Source organism: Phalangium opilio, unplaced genomic scaffold (genome assembly GCF_054372755.1).
Source record: "Phalangium opilio isolate 3A_F unplaced genomic scaffold, DU_Popi_V2 ptg000003l_1, whole genome shotgun sequence".
Lineage (NCBI taxonomy): Eukaryota > Metazoa > Arthropoda > Arachnida > Opiliones > Phalangiidae > Phalangium > Phalangium opilio.
In genome coordinates, this window is record NW_028324145.1 from 5,203,215 (window position 1) to 5,215,916 (window position 12,702).

The 12,702-nt window shown below is 38.4% G+C and overlaps 1 protein-coding gene and 1 long non-coding RNA gene across 10 annotated transcripts in view; one reads left to right on the plus strand and one right to left on the minus strand.

The window, feature by feature from the left end:
- The window catches only part of LOC149717266 (IDLSRF-like peptide), a 221,626-nt gene that overhangs the window by 11,946 nt on the left and 196,978 nt on the right, over window positions 1–12,702 (minus strand). The window lies entirely within an intron of this gene.
- On the plus strand, window positions 3,259–4,857 carry LOC149717268 (uncharacterized). The gene is made up of 2 exons (XR_016365589.1): window positions 3,259–3,409; window positions 3,482–4,857. It is a non-coding gene; the product is annotated as an uncharacterized LOC149717268 (long non-coding RNA).

A 12,702-nucleotide genomic window follows, 5' to 3' on the forward strand; every position in this document is an offset into this window, starting at 1 on the left:
GGTAAAGCGACGCGCGGTCAAAGGCTTAGTACAGACTAAATAGGAAGATGGACCATGCAAAATTAACCGAGTGTAGTCAATTCGTGGGTCGTTTTGGAACTAGCTCTCAGTAAAGGCCTTTTAGACATTTGACTCAAGTAGATGATGCCAAAAGGTTGAGTCACGAAAAATTGTTCCGTGATCAATTTATAATTTGGTGATTCAACTTGTTTTCACACGTCCCAACTAGTTTACGCAACTCAAGTTGACTCATATAAATTAGTCAAAAGGTTGTATCGATTCGTTTGTAAGGGCCTTAAGTCATGCACTAGCATTACGAAGTATAGGTAGTGTCATACTTATGGAACATATCTTATAAACTTATGATACTGTACAATTTCCAACGAAGATACTAAAGACTAAAGGTACACTGCCGGATGCGGGATGAATACGTGGAGAAGAAGGAAGACCTATACGGTTCAAACTCCCTGGTCGTGTATTGGATTTTAATGAAAGCGGGGACCCTGAATAACCTTAATCTCTTGGACATTTGCCTAGAGAGTACAGTAGCTACTATAGTGCCCATTACCTATCCACGCATTTTGGTACGGTCAGAGTCTTTAGAGTTAGCTACTAGCTACTGCGTCGTATGAGGAGGAGAGATCCGTAACCCCATTGTGTCACGGTGACGTTTCCCAAGAGAGACTTCAATGACTTGGAGAGAAGGACCGCTCGACCTAGACGGTTGAACCCAAGGGACAGTTCTTATCGAGGGACCAGGTTTTGATAAGGCAGAAAATGACTATATCCAGGATTCTGTATAAGCGCACAATTCGTGGATCACCCACCCTAATTTCAGAACGAGATAAGATGATATATGCCTAGAAGGTGAACGTAAAACAAATTATGTCCCTATTTGCTCTTGCAACGGAGGAGAAATTTACGCAATATACATTTTGTAGTTATAAAACTATCTTGGATACAGCAGGTGTAAAATTTGTAGCCATAAATCCTGTCTATAACATTATTATAACCCTTGTTATGCTGCAAGTTTAGTGCCATATTCCCAGGTATATATTATTTTTAACTTTGAGGTATCCATTATACTTATCTTTAGATTTTAAAATAAACGTGATAATAATGTGATAAGCTAATCACTCCACATGTGTGATTATTTCCTTGTTAATAGGGACCAATGTTTGGAACTCATATCTCTGTAGCTGAATGTTGTAGATCCCACGTTCACGGACACTTTCCCGCTCAGTATAAGTTAAGATAGACTTAACAAGAACACCCTTTGTATACTGTAATTTACCGAAACACACTGTCAAAGGTAGGTTAGATTAGATTTGGTTACGTAGCTTTAGGTTTGGTTATGTTGAGTTAGGTTATGTAGCTTTAGGTTTGGTTATGTTAGGTTAGGTTATGTAGCTTTAGGTTTGGTTATGTTAGGTTAGGTTATGTAGCTTTAGGTTTGGTTATGTTAGGTTAGGTTATGTTAGGTTAGGTTATGTAGCTTTAGGTTTGGTTATGTTAGGTTAGGTTATGTAGCTTTAGGTTTGGTTATGTTAGGTTAGGTAGCTTTAGGTTTGGTTATGTAGCTTTAGGTTTGGTTATGTAGCTTTAGGTTTGGTTACGTTAGGTTAGGTTATGTAGCTTTAGGTTTGGTTATGTTAGGTTAGGTTATGTAGCTTTAGGTTTCGTTATGTAATGTTAGGTTAGGTTATGTAGCTTTAGGTTTGGTTATGTTAGGTTAGGTTATGTAGCTTTAGGTTTGGTTATGTAGCTTTAGGTTTGGTTATGTAGCTTTAGGTTTGGTTATGTAGCTTTAGGTTTGGTTATGTAGCTTTAGGTTTGGTTATGTAGCTTTAGGTTTGGTTATGTAGCTTTAGGTTTGGTTATGTAATGTTAGGTTAGGTTATGTAGCTTTAGGTTTGGTTATGTTAGGTTAGGTTATCTTTATAAAGCATACCCCACAAGTAAAATATTACAATATTTTGTCTGTTTGTATGCCTGTGATTCTGGATATCCAAAAGTAAAATTTTACCACTTAAGGTAAAAGCGTAACGTATCATCATGTCCTCTTTGCTCCCCTCGACATCAACAGAGAAACATAACGTAACCAAACTAGTGAACTGAATACTCTTAAATTACATGACTAACTGATCAGAGCCACTCATAAAACGCGCGCAATCATGAGAAAATTCGCCATAGGAAATTACTACGTTGCTAGTGGCCACTTAACGGTATTCCACGCGAGACAATATTAAATGAATACAAATACTTTGATACCCAATTAACTTCAACTAAATCTTTCTTAAAGAGTATCCGAGGTTCGATACAGTAGAAAAGGTAGCTCTGCTACAAAAAAACAAGGATGGAAAAAAGGGTATAAGACTGCCTGCAGGGTAACAAATTCCCTTATGGAGTGCAGAGTGGCTCTCTCTCCCTCACTTGGACCTGTCTTATGGGTTCAAACATCGTTATTTAATGAAGAGTGAAAACTTTGCCAAACTGTAGCCTGGGTGGTCCTATAGCCTTTTTTTTACTTTAAAACACATCCTTCCTGTAACAGAAATAAGGAAAAAGGGTCCCTGTAAAAAAGGAAGACTTGACGTTCCTTTAAATTGATTCCTCTAGAGCATCGTCACGCTTCGTAGAACCCTTCAGGAAACCACTTTTTGTTCTTTTTTCGTCCGTTTTTACCGAGCACTGTCTAAGCCTTGGCCTATCTAAAACTCTCTTGTCTTTGAAATTGGCGACGAAATTTAGGTATCGTCGTGCTCTAGGCCTAAAGAGAGCGTCTAAAAATAGACTTTGTTAAATGCCCCCAACCCCCAAGCTAGAAATGTCACAAACACAACGTGCAATTGCTCGCAAAAGAGTTGATTTTAGACGAAACCATTGAAAGAACTTAAGCCTTGGCTTCTAAAAAAATTGCTTAATTTCTTTTTTCCATTTTTCAAAACCTTACACACCACACATCCTCTACAATGTTTCTATTCTTAGATTGAATTCTCATCCGTGAAACGAATTTTCCGTGATAAGCACGACCACATTTTATACCTTTTGAAAGGAAAAAAATTACCTCTAAAATAATTGACTTTACTCGCCAAAGGGGATTTTAAGGGGCTGGTGCCTCTCCTTCTGAAAGTCAAATTTCGTAGGATAAACCAAACCCCCCCCCCCTACTTCTCCCTCAAAGCAAAAATTTTATTATCTCAAAAAGCAACGAAGCGGATAGCAGAACAGTGAAGTGGTATGTTCTTAAAAAAAGCAGACCATCAGAAACACTAGGAAAAAGAATGAGTTTGGATAGCTAAGCCTAACCTCAGGAGCTATAAAAAAATAACATATCTGGCTAAAAGATAAGTCTGAAGAGCGTATAGGCTTAGGTGTATTTCAATTTTAATTTTCAATATTGACAAAGGTATAGATAGTAAACTCTAAAGGGGCTAGAGAAATTTTCTCCTTCGATTCTTAAACTTTAACCCCGTTTCAGGGTTGCCAGTAATCTGCGACAACATCTCCTGTAGATTTGGAACTGAATTATACTGAATCGAACAGATCTACAAGCTTTTCAGTCGTCTCTTGTAGATAGCGATTGAATTACACTCACAAGTGACTGGCAACACTCCTCTCTCTTTTTCTCTCCTTGTCACCAATAACAAATTGCTTGCGTTTTGGCATCAAAGGAAATATATATCTGAATTCCACTAACCAGCTCATGTTTTCCCATAATCATCGACAGCCTCTAATGAAAAGCATTCATAAGAGGCTTGATAATGTGCGAGATATTTCCTCCCTTTGGTGTCTAAACATGGGCATGTTCATTGGAAGCGAGGCAAGTCAAGAGGGCGATAGTGTCTAAACGTGGGCATGTTCATTGGAGGCAAGTCAAGAGGGCGATAGTGTCTAAACGTGGGCATTTTCATTGGAGGCAAGTCAAGAGGACGATAGTGTCTAAACGTGGGCATTTTCATTGGAGGCAAGTCAAGAGGACGATAGTGTCTAAACGTGGGCATTTTCATTGGAGGCAAGTCAAGAGGACGATAGTGTCTAAACGTGGGCATTTTCATTGGAGGCAAGTCAAGAGGACGATAGTGTCTAAACGTGGGCATTTTCATTGGAGGCAAGTCAAGAGGACGATAGTGTCTAAACGTGGGCATTTTCATTGGAGGCAAGTCAAGAGGACGATAGTGTCTAAACGTGGGCATTTTCATTGGAGGCAAGTCAAGAGGACGATAGTGTCTAAACGTGGGCATTTTCATTGGAGCCAAGTCAAGAGGACGATAGTGTCTAAACGTGGGCATGTTCATTGGAGGCAAGTCAAGAGGACGATAGTGTCTAAACGTGGGCATGTTCATTGGAGGCAAGTCAAGAGGACGATAGTGTCTAAACGTGGGCATGTTCATTGGAAGCGAGGCAAGTCAAGAGGGCGATAGTGTCTAAACGTGGGCATGTTCATTGGAGGCAAGTCAAGAGGGCGATAGTGTCTAAACGTGGGCATGTTCATTGGAAGCAAGCCAAGAGGACAATGGTGTCTGAACGTGGGCATATTCATTGGAGACAAGCTAAGAGGGCGATGGTGTCTAAACTTGGGGATGTTCAGTGGAGGCAAGCCAAGAGGACAATGGTGTCTAAACGTGGGCATGCACGCCATAATATCACGTTTCGGTTTTGAGTAACAAGGTTGTTCAGATTGTCAGAGAGTCAGATTCTTCTTTAGACATAGACCCAACGAAAAAACCCCATTCGGTATGTCTGAGGTGCTACTTAACCTTCAAGTGACAAACCAACCAAAGATGAAGCTATATACTAAACCCTAACGATGTATCTTTCCACTGGTATGAACTTAAAGGATTATACGTCCCCTATCTTTTAACCTCTTAATTTTTTTCCCTTACCACGCGAGTCTGGGATGCTGAGGATGCTGGAAATCCAGGGATATGAACCCTCGGGGTACTTTATAAGCCTAAATTTTCTTGAACCAATTCTTGGCACGTTTAAGTAAGATCGTGGGGGGTTTTTTCTCGAGGACTTTTTTTAGATACTTTTATAAGAGATTAAAGAAGACTTCGCACCCCTAAGAGACATATATATACACCACGGATACTACGAGGAAGATGGGTAAAGAGAAAAGATAAAAAAACTATAGCCAAGGCTTACAATAAAAGGATTTTATTTTTCACTTGGTAAAGAAATGGTGGTGGTGGTGGTGGTGCTACGTTCTATAGTAGGGAAGCTTAAAGGTCAGTTGACTGACTCTCCTTGGGAATATTAAGAAAGTTGACAGTGCATGGTTGTAGAGATGGTAAGGGTCACAGAGGGATGAGTGTGGAAGCAAAGGCTTAGGATAAAGTGGATTTTTATTATTACGATTATTTTCAGACCAACCCACTCTTACTTTTACTCTCTCCCGAAAGATTCTATTCCTCCCTTGGGAATTCAATAAACTAGTAGGCTTAGAAAAATATTCCCTTTCATTAGGGAATATTTCTATTTTATTAGAGAATTTTATGCTAGAAATTTGGAGCTTCTTTATTTCTTATAACTTATTCCGTTTGCTGCTAAAAAAATGTGCCTGTTTCATTTATAAATCGAGGAATACATATAGCCACTAGGAATTATTGTGCCCCATATATTCCATGTTCATTGCTATGGGGGTTTTGTGGGCCGGGCTTGAGTACTTTCCGTCACACTTCATAATTTTGACGTTCCATTGGGGTCGCCAGGAAGAGCTCCGAGATCTCTCCATATTTTGTTGAAACTCATCGCTCTAGCTCGGAGGACCTGATCTAGTTGCTCCCAATGAAAGACCAAAGTTTTTTCAGAGCGGTTATGTGACGTCAGAGCTCCATTTTGATTGGGATCAATCCGGGAGCAAATCGGGAGAGACCGACTGGGTAATTGGAAGACGCGCCTCCGTCTCGGAGCCGCTCGTCTTATACCCAATGAAAGTCGAATTTTGTTTTCGGAGCACTCCGGGAGCGCTCGGATCACCCCAATGGAAAACGCTATAACTGAGATTTCATTGGTTGGTATATAGCAAGGCGATCTAAGTAATGCGCGCTAGGTTCAACAGGCAGTGGGATAAATTATTCGCTACTATAACTTTTGAACTTACTTGAAGTTAGAATTTAAATCTATGAGACTACTACCTCTATGCTATGGTACATAATGGAAATGTAGGTACTCAACACTTGAATTTTGTTTCCATACCTTTGGGGAAGTGAAAGCTTTCAGAGTTTTATTTCCGTTCGGAAAACGTTAGTGGAAGTAAGGAAGTGGAAGAAGGGTGGGCCTAACTTAAAATCTTCCGATTGATGGTTACATCCGCCCAAGAAATTGAAAATTTATATAACATAAAAGACAGGACCCCCATGAATAAATCGAATAAGAAACAGAATTGAGTTGAAAGTACAATTTTTAAGCCTAAAAACTAAAAGTTATGTCTAAAAATTTTAACCGTTCCTGTAAGAGTGGGAAAACCCAACAATATCCTGGAAAACTGACATATTTTTATGCAAAAAAGGTAGCTAAGGTTATTTTTAGACCTAACGTTCCCAAAATTTAAAATTCAAGATGATGCTTAAAACGTGGGAAAACTTTTACCTCCTTAAGGGGCAGTGAAGTGCGTTCATTTTATTTGTTTCAGAATGATAAAATAGGTCGAAAAATGTTAGTATTATTTTTCATTTTAAGCCAAAAACATCTGAAATGAGTTCCGCCATGTGTAATTTCCCGCAAAATCTTACTGGTGGTCTCATTGGTCAAAAATAGCGGGAACGCAAAAAAGGGCTACAAAAATTATATGTTCTTAGGCTAAGCTAAATCACCTCTTCATTAATATTCTCGTGTTCCTTTCTTTGATTGGCTGAAATTCTAGCTGGTTGGATTTTGCGGGAAAATTCGGAAAATACGCAGAATAAAATGATTTACTAAAGCTTACTACACATTAGAGCATGTTGCAGCATTGCGTATGGTACGAATTTTAGCGTGCATAGAGTCGCCAGGTGGCGCTATGGCTGTTGGAACGCAAAATTTGGCGCGCAAATTCAAACGTTTAGAGCATATACTAAAACAGAAAGTCTCAACCCTTCACGCTCCCTTTACAAGGAAAAAAATGAACAAAGGCTTAAGGTTTACATCAAAACTGGGTGTTATAATAACGCTTCCGAGTATGAGTCATTATTAAGGGTAGAATTTTGGGGAGAACGAACGCTCCATGCAGACTATACAATGATATAACAGTTACGGAAGAGCTAGCGCGGGAAAACTTTAGCCTAAATTAGAGGTAAGCCAGGGAGGGGGGAAACCCTCGGGCAAAGGGGTCGCGTGACTATGTTAATTTTAAGGCCAAAGCAAAATTATATTTTTCCCGGCGTATAACTCGAGGCGTGGGAAAAATTTATCCCAGTAACCATGGTAACGACAGGTAGAACAATCGTGACCAGCAGCAAAACTGGCAGCTACAAGAACACGATCTTTAAACCTAAAAACCCCGTGACTTCCTGAGTTTACGTTAACAACAACTTATGGCCATTAATTTCCAACAAAAAATAAGGAAAAAAAATAAGTTGTTATTCTTAAAATTACTTTAGTATTTACTAAAGCATATAGTGCATTTTAATAAAGTGCTTGGACGATACGTGACAACGTGTCGCACTAGTTGTGACCATTTGAAATCAAATTTAATGGTTTCCATTCTAGAAGTGCTCGCCCAAATGTTAGAGTTGAAAGTGCACCTAATTATCTTTAAGGTGCCATGGTGCACAAGAAATTCCTTAATCAATAGTTGTTTGTTTGACCTTTATACACAGTCACCATTGGTTAATTTCAGAATTGGACTAAACCGCTTGGTTGCAGATATCACTAAAACACCAGGGGAGGGTTCTTTAGAAGTGGTTTGGTGATGGCATATCAGGGGTCAAACAACATTAGAAAACCGATTTCCATGAGTTCTTTAGGTTTTTCCCAATTTAATTCCCCGAGTTTTCCAGGTTTTTCCCCAGTGTAATGCCCCGTGTTTTCCATATAATTCCCTGAGTTTTCCAGGTTATTTCTCATATATGGAGTACCAACAAAATTAAGGGGATGGTTTTTTATAGTTGAAGCAATCCCTTCAGAGCAAACTTACTCAAATCTCAGGTTTTTTATAGTTGAAGCAATCCCTTCAGAGCAAACTTACTCAAATCTCAGGGTTTTTATAGTTGAAGCAATCCCTTCAGAGCAAACTTACTCAAATCTCAGGGTTTTTATAGTTGAAGCAATCCCTTCAGAGCAAACTTACTCAAATCTCATAAATTTCTTTGATTTACCCGAATTTTACTAATATTCTAAAATTTCCCCGAGTTTTCCAGGTTTGTATGAACCTTGCAACATATACAATAAACTCTTTCCGATTCCCAGTCCCTTACAACACCCAGCAAAGGCCAGGTAGTTTAGCAAGTTACCTATTACAAAGCAAGTACTTGTCCAATGGTCATTTACTCCCCATTTGAAAAAAGAAAAAAATTGTATCATTTTCTACTTCCTTTAACGGAAGCAGATTAATATACCAATATCCGAATCTAATTACGTTTCTGAAGTCCGAAAACCTTTATATCAATTTGTTCAAATAAAAGCAATCTGGGGGAAGGGACGGAGAATCAATTTATAATGTTCGAAGAACAAACCTAATTTAGATGAAATATTGTCTTTGTCCTATAATAGAATTTGAATGTCTCCTTACCGGCGACCTATAATTGAATTCAGACTTTTATACGGTCAATCATTAGTCTAGAGAAAAGACGCGATTTCAACTGACGTTGGTATTCAATCAGAAAGACTCGTTAAAGGGAGAGTGAAAGGTACAATAGGTTTCGTTAATTTATAGCAGAGTAACAGTGACATTATTCCATAAAGGTTTTTTTACATTTCTGGCCGCCATTTTTCAAGATGGCCACAGAATCGAAAAAATCTCTCTTATAGGGTACGTACAGCAGGGAGAAAAGAGGTAAGATGGAGTGGAGATGATGATGAGGCACTGAAATTCTGCCAGTTCACCTCGCCCCCTACCCTTCGCCAAAGTGCTGGAAATAAGAACATTGTCCAATAAAATTTTAAATTGTCTCATAATTTTTTTAAAAAAACTAAGGGGTCACTGGACAGTTTGATCAATAAATTTTCCGAAGTTTTGATAGCTTGACTATGGAGAAGTAACACTATTTTTGCATACTCCAGTGGACAAAGTCCTATAAATTTTCCAATCAAACAGGGGGTCACTGGACACATGCCCTATTAGAATTTTTTTCTTATTTCCGGCCCTGCCCTTCGGTAGACGATTGTTATGATAACTAGCTTCTATTTATAAGATAGAGAGGGCGTCCTTTACGATTCCGTACTGTACGACACTACCAAAACGCAGGGAGGATGCAGGGAGGACTTTGGTGCCGTAGGTGGGGGTACAGAAGCAATTCCTCTCTCCTTCAAGGGTGTAGCAGCTTGCGCTTCTCGTTGATTGTCAGTCAGGACTTGCACCTTTCGTGAAATGCTTCCGCAACATACAACTGGTGGTCTCATCGGCATAAGATCTCAGACAATAGCCTTCACATTCCCCTTAATCAAAATGCGATTACTCTTAATCGCCAACAAACTTCGAAGTTTCAGGTCCCATACTTAAAATATAACTCCCTCCAATAAATCTAAAAGGATTTTATTGAAATTATCATAATAACTAGGCAGCCAGACGCTGATTGATTTCCAATAAGAATATTAGGACAACCTAATCTTTCATAACTTCAAAGAGTTCAGACGTCCATTTCATTTTAACGATGATCAATTAGCCCTAAAAGTTAGGTCTAACAAAAACAACTTGTTATCTCTTCCGAGTTCAATAAGTACCTACAAGTAGGCCTTGTTATACTGGAGTCAATGATGAAAAGAAATTCCCTCTCAACCCGATCTGACATCCACTATGTCTAAGGGTCGGACAGTTACTCGTGATCTCATCGCTTCCAACGAAATCAAAAAATCCTTTCTTTCGAAATATTTGAAGAAATCATTTAAAAAAGCCGAAATTTCTCACGAAAGCTGTGATGATTTAATCTACTTCCGCCTCCAATGAGCACAATTAGAAAAGGTTATAGGTTAGATACATGTGTCTGTGATTGGGAAAGATCACGCACGAAATGTTGGACCCCTTGGTATTAGCAGCACGACTCATTGGTCCTAGTATGGTATCAGAACCCAAGAGAAAGAAGAGCAGCAGTTGGTAAGAGTACACACTACAGTCTATACACCGGTCGGAAGTTATCTCGGTACTCATTAGTGGAAACCCTGTTCTGTTTCGAATAAGTATACTGTACCTCGAACCAATCGAGAAAAAATGACATATCCCAACTGATAACCAACCCATCAATACATTCTAATTCAGCGTTGCACGTATTGAATCAAATTAACCGAACACTAACATACAGTATCATATTGAATCCTCGAGTGATATCTAGTTTATTTGGGAAAAGGTATAAGATGCTTAAGTATTCACGCGCTATAGTCCCAGTCCCCCTTTCAAAATACCAGGGGGGACGTAAATGGAGGCCGGTCTATTTCACCTCTCCCCAGTCGTAAAATACGGAATTTTCGTCATTCGCGTCGCGATGACATGACTTTTCAAGAACCAATGAGATGCTGGTTGTAATTTAGAGACGGGGATTAACTCCGGACCTACGTTTGGACTGGAGATAAAGCTGATATGATATCACTTCTTGGTTCTGTTTCTCAAGACCAAACTAGTTTAATAACTCAATAGTGTCAATACGTTGCATCGTCTGAGTAGGCCTTAATTCTCTCCATATTGGCAATTGGACATCTCCGCTCAATTCAATAACAAGCTTAGCTTATTGGTTCCGCGATACTTTTAGCCCTCCTTTCAAAGGTAGAAAACCTTTGCGTAGGCTTAGGGATTCTTCTAATAAAGGTCAAAGGTTATAGAGATATTTAGGCCTACATTTCTCTTAGGTGTATACAGGCACTCAGGGACTGTTTTCTAATTTCTATCACACTCGGGTGATTCTAAATCAAACAAAAAGGCGCGATGGAGTGTGAGTTAGGTTAGGGCGCGTGCAGAGAGAGAGAGAGAGAGAGAGGATGAAGAGGAGGTTTGGGAGCCATAGATCATGTCAAGATAAAGGATGCTGCGTTAGACTCCAGTTCTTTTTTTTTTCTTTCCATACACACCCACTCTTCTCGGGGACTAAAAAAATGCTTAAGGGGCCCCAAAGGAAATTGCGCATCTGCAAAGATAAAATCTTTTTGAGACAAGAGACGCCAGATAGATAAAAACGTGAGTAGGAAATTATAAAATAAAACAAAGCAGATTTCTCGTTTTCTTTTTTGAGTAAGTCTACGCCAGTTTTTGGGATTTAAAGGAAGGTAAATGTCTTTCTAAACAGAAACAAAACAGTTACTTTGATCAACAATATTTTACGCTCTGCACTGAAAGATAGCACCTAAGCCTTGTTTCAAACTTAGGGAATAACATAGCCAAGGCTTACTGACCAATCTAAGATGTAAGTTTTCTTGATCAACCATACTTTAGGTTCTGGCTTCTGCACAGAAAGATAGTGCCCACCTAAACCTAGTTTCAAACTTAGGGAATAGCATAGCCAAGGCTTAGTGACTAATTTAAGATGTAATTAAGGTTCATCCTTTATCAATTGTACCGTATTAAAGGTTGTGCACTGAAAGATAATACCTAAGCCAATCGTTTCAAATTCAGGTAAAAGCATAGCCAAGGCTTAGTGACTAATCTAAGATTTAAGTTTCCTGGATTTAATGGAATGTAAATGCATTAACATACATAAAACAATTACTTGATCAACTCTAAGTATAAAAGGTTCCGCTCTGAAGCCTATAGTTTAAAACTTAGGGTACCAGTATATCACAGCAGCCAAGGCTTATGGTGACTAATCCAAGATTAGGATTGCTTCACCATACCTTTAAGTCAAACAAAAAAAGAGAATAATCTTGGGTTTAAAACTGTTCTTTTTTATCGTTTCTTAAAGATATTAAGGGATAAAAAGTACTATCTTTGAAAAAGCAAAACCAAAAATAGCCCACCCATTAGGAAATGAAATAGAAATATAAATGTATGCCATGGCTCAAAAAGGTTGGAAATTGAAAAAAAAAGTAATGGATTTAAATATTCGTGTCTCAAATGTTTCCAGGAATCGTATTTCGGTTTTAGTTGCATATTTGCGTGAGATACAGTAGTTTAAATCCCAATCGCTGTATAGGAAATGTTTTACGAATCTGTGAACGACAAAGCTGTTCGTAACATTTTTTTTGGATCGATCTGAAAGAATCTACACACTAATTAGTTCCAAACGGAACACTAATTTAACAACTGAACATTGTAATTAAAATATAATATGACGAGTACAATTAGCTCTAAGGTTTAAAATTTCGTATAGTAAATTCGACTAAATGTTCACATATTTAAGCATTCGCAGTGAATTTTTTAGTCTTTCCTATTCAAGTTTAGGGTTTAATAGTTTGGTCGTTATTATCATAAAACAAATATGACAAGAACGTTAAGTTGACGAAACAAGAAACATTAAGATCACGCAATGTCATATACTACGTGTTTTACCCCTAACTCTATAAACAAATGCCACATTATATAATGTTAAATATCATTGAGATTTTTATGTAATTTTGCACTGAATGAAAAAAAATCGC